This window comes from Bidens hawaiensis, unplaced genomic scaffold (assembly GCF_021521415.1).
Source record: "Bidens hawaiensis isolate Kalapana, Puna unplaced genomic scaffold, B.hawaiensis_p1.1 tig00034588_1, whole genome shotgun sequence".
Lineage (NCBI taxonomy): Eukaryota > Viridiplantae > Streptophyta > Magnoliopsida > Asterales > Asteraceae > Bidens > Bidens hawaiensis.
In genome coordinates, this window is record NW_027495972.1 from 173834 (window position 1) to 178281 (window position 4448).

At 38.3% G+C, this 4448-nt stretch overlaps 1 pseudogene across 1 annotated transcript; it reads right to left on the minus strand.

Annotated features, from left to right (window-relative positions):
• Nucleotides 1–2885: 2885 nt before the first annotated feature.
• LOC143586255 (nuclear poly(A) polymerase 3 pseudogene) lies at nt 2886–3792 on the minus strand (annotated as a pseudogene). The gene is made up of 2 exons (XR_013144680.1): nt 3568–3792; nt 2886–3480 (listed from the first exon to the last, which is right to left on the minus strand). The product of XR_013144680.1 is annotated as a nuclear poly(A) polymerase 3 pseudogene (transcript).
• Between the last annotated feature and the right edge of the window lie 656 nt (nt 3793–4448).

A 4448-nucleotide genomic window follows, 5' to 3' on the forward strand; every position in this document is an offset into this window, starting at 1 on the left:
AAATAAACAGAAAATACCATGATAAATAAAAAGACACAAAGATTTTTTTTCCTCGGCATTGTATCTTTTTTTTTCAGAACAAGACGGTGAAAACATTTATTTTTTTTTAGTATTTTATTTTTTTTATTACATTTTGAGTTATCATTTTTTTATTAATTTTTCATCATTTTTTTGACGGTTTTTTTTTACTATAAATATTTTTCATGTCTCATTTTTGTTTCCTTTTGTAAAATAACCTAACAAAAAGAATAACAATTAAACACCTAATTCTGTTTGTACGGCAACTTTAAATTTCAAACCATATCACAGCCAATTTTATATTTCAAACCAGATCGAATCTAACCGTTAAAGCAAACCTGAAACCCTTAATCCTCTATGGTGAGGGGTTTCGAAGCCCCTCCCCGGTGCCACGTCAGCGCCACATGGGCACTGGGGGCTTCAAAGCCCCACCCCAAAGATGCCCCTCTATGGTGAGGGGACTTCGAAGCCCCTTAATTTTTTTTAATTTTTTTTATATAAAACTAAAAAACCAACAACTTTATTAAACTTAAAATATAATAAAAATCAAACTTAATTAAACTAAAAAACATAAAAAAAAACATACAAATAGAAAAAAAAAAAAAGAACTATTATTCGGCGTCCGAGTCCTCGTTTGCGTATTTTGCAATTATCCTTGCTTTTTTTTTCTCCAAAAACGCCCGCGTGGCCGGATCTAGATGCGAGAGATCCTTTGCAAGGAGCTTGAAGTCCTTCTCTCGTTGCCGCTCCGATTTAGCCTTCTTTCTTTCTTCATGCATAGCTTTGTATTCCGCATGCATCGCTTTTCTTTCTTCGTGTATTATCTTGAGTTCCTCTTTCGAGCGCGAAACTCTTTAAGAGCAAGCTCCAAATTGTCAAACCGCGCGCTCACGTCGGAACTCATCGTGGATGTCGTTCTAGACGAAGATCCCCCACCTCTAGCCGCCTCCTTGGCCCTTTCTCTTCCTATCGGATGTGGCAACTCATCCGGTTCATCAAAAACAAAATCGGGATCAGTCTCGTTTAAATTAAATTGAAAACGAGCATCCGACCCGTCTTGAGACGGCGATTGATCAGCCGAAGTAGACGTTGTTTTTGACCGTTTGGACGGTCGCGGTGAAGATGTCGGGATCGGATGCCACTTTGGCGAGCTCGTGCATTTCTTCCAAATTTCAAACATCCCCATGCCGAAGTGGTGACCATGAAGGCCCTTGTATTGTTTCAACATAGCCTTAAGAAGGTCGGCGTCGTTCTTGCCGCTTCCTAAGTTGTTCTTAAGGCGAGTGTGAATTTGGAGAAGTGGTTCATTTTTAAAACCATTGCCTTCCATTTGTTGGAGACGGAATCATCCCCGCGGTAGTGACCTTGACCCATTATCTCAAAGAACTTTCCACGTATTTATGCCCAAAATATCGAGCTGCGTTTACCATCACCTAAGACTGAGTCTTCGGATGAGTCGATCCACGCTTGCGCCAACTAGGGGTGTTCATCGGATCGGATAACGGATTATTCGAGTTATTCGGTTTGGGTTATTCGAATTTGAGAATTTTTGGACCCTATCCGAAACCCGATCCGATCCGAATTAGGAATATTCTTATCCGTTCCGAATCTATCCGAATTCAATTCGGATCGGATTCGGATAATATCCGAAAAATCCGAAATTATCCGAATAATCCGAAATAAGACTAAAAAAATTTCCTATTTTTTTTGGGTTCATAACATTTAATAGTTTAGAATCACAATAAACATACAAACCATAAAATACGAATTACTCTTAACACAAATTTAAAGTTTAAACTTCAAATAATAGTCTAATTAATAAACCAAACCGGAAAATATCACTAAAAACATGTTTTTTATTCGGATTAAACGGATATCCGAATAATCCGAACAATCCGAATTTTTTAAAATTTCATATCCGAATCCTATCCGAATCCGAATTAGTTATTCGGATATTCGGATGATCCGATCCGAATATCCGAATAAGTATTCGGATCGGTTTATATGGGTTTCGGTTTCAGTTCGGATTTCGGATTTCAGATTTCGTGAACACCCCTAGCGCCAACGCCGCTTCCTCATCGTCTTCCCACTTTTTCCTGCCGTGAATTTCGGTTGGCGTTTGATCGGCAACAACCTTCTTTTTATGGCTTTGTTTGCGATGCGCTTGGGTTTCGGGAACTTCGGTTTTGGGAACTTGGGTTTCGGGTATTGGGGTTTGGGGTGTATGGGTTTGGGGTGGCGGAGGCATAAACGGCATTGGCATTCGATAAAACATATCGTTGGGAAACAGTTGTACGTTTGGAGGCATGGCGGGTACATGTTGGTTGGCATAGTAAGGGTTGGTATGGTCATTGTTGTTTGCGAGCATACTAGCCCACCATCTTTGAGCTGGATCCCACGGGTTTGGGTTGGTGTTAGCGTTTTTGTTAGGGTTTGAGCTCGAGCTCGTGTTCGGGTTTGAGCTCGAGCTTGTGAAATGTGAGAAAGGATCCATGGTATAGAGTTGAGAGATTTTTTTAGTAAAATTTGATTGAAATTTGATATTTGTTTGAGTAAAAAATGATAAAATGGGTTAGTATTTATAAATAAAATAATTAGTTAAAAAAAAAAAAAAAAACTAGCCGTTTATGAACGTTGAATGGGGGACCCACCAAATTTTCAAAACCGCGCCGGCCGTTGGAACCACCCAACCTTCCGCGCCGGCCGTTGGACCGCGCCCCACGGCGGTGTTCCGCGCCCAAGGGCGGCCGCCACATCAGCTGCCACACCCCATAGTGGGTGGTCTTAATGAATCGTTCTAATCTCAAACCAGTCACGTCACCAAACCTCAAAAGACATCATTATACAACCAAACCTATCAATGTAGATTATAATACACAATAACAATGAACCAAAATGTTTCACTAATTAAAGAAACATATACAGTTAACCAATGTCATAACAACATTTGAAGGGTATCCATGAAAACTATCACCCTTGTCACATACACTCCCACCATCTACAAAATATACAATCCAACTCTCTCCAAACCCTGTATTCTATTTTCAGTTAAAACCTCCAACCAAAACCAAAAAACATATAAACTGTTTGTAACTTGTATATTCTCCTCTATGCACAAACCCAAAAAGGAAATCTTTAGTTCATATACCCAAATCCATGTGATACATGATTCGAGTACATGGGTACCATTTGACTCTGGTTTGACATCACAGGTTGTGTATCAACAACTTGCAAATTCTTGGGTAACTGAGACGATGGAATAATCGATAGTGCGATATTTCCAGTAACACCTTTGTAACCCGTACCAAGATTCTTTTTAAACCCGTCTTGTATCGAATCTAGATTTAAAATACGGTTCCTTCCAACAACTATTCCCCAGTAGAACACCACATTTGGATCTTGTATTGTTGTATCAAAGTATTCGGTCGGGTTCGGGTCATAGAAAACGCTCACCTCCTCCAGCTGCAACAAAAAATCTTGTAGTTATGTTTTCATGTTTTAAAGTTGTTTTAATGATGGTAAATTTAGGTTTTTCCTCACAATCTTTACCTTAACTAGCAGACCACGAAGCCGTGATTTGACCCAACCGATCCAATCACCTAACTCGTCTTCATTAGAAGTCGAAAGGCGTATCTCTAAAAACTGTTGGTAAAACTTCGAGTAAGGATACGGTTCAAAAAGATTCCTCCAATCAAACTGTGACTTCAATAGATCCTGCACCAATACAATTTCTTGAAATGAACTCGTGTAAAAAGGGTCTATTTTTAGCGTGCCTTATTCACAGATTTGTTAAATATATTGTTTCTTAGTTATAACTAACACTTATTATGCATTAAAAAGAAAAACCAGACAAAAATAGTAGGCTTGTAAACAACCTGAATGAACACGAACGGAGCATGAGCATGTGCATGAGCGTTTAATTAATTCTAACCGAAAAGATGATCAAACATGAACAATTAAACAAACGGGGTGTTCTTTTTCGTGTTAGTTTACGTCCGTTCGTTAGTAGTATAAATGAACGGTTCACAAACGTAAAAGAAGGAACATAACTGAGCGAGCACTAGTTAAAAATAAACTGCACATCCATCTATTGGGACTAAAAAACCAATAAAACTTGAATAAACTGTAATGTGTGATATCTTAATTTTTAATAAAACTAGACTACATTATAACGAACCTAAGATATTAGGTGAAAATGTAAACGAATGTAAATGAGCAAACCAAAACGAATGTTCACAAAACATAAACGAACGAATGAGTAATGTTTTCATGTTTAATGAACTAAATGAACAAAAAAATTTGTTCCAAGTTGGTTCGTCTATTAAACGAACTTCCCGCCAAACAGTTCACAAACAGTTCAGTGAAAATTTGGTTCGTTTACATTCTAGAAAATAGTGATACCGGGTCAACCCAACATGACTGACCCATTT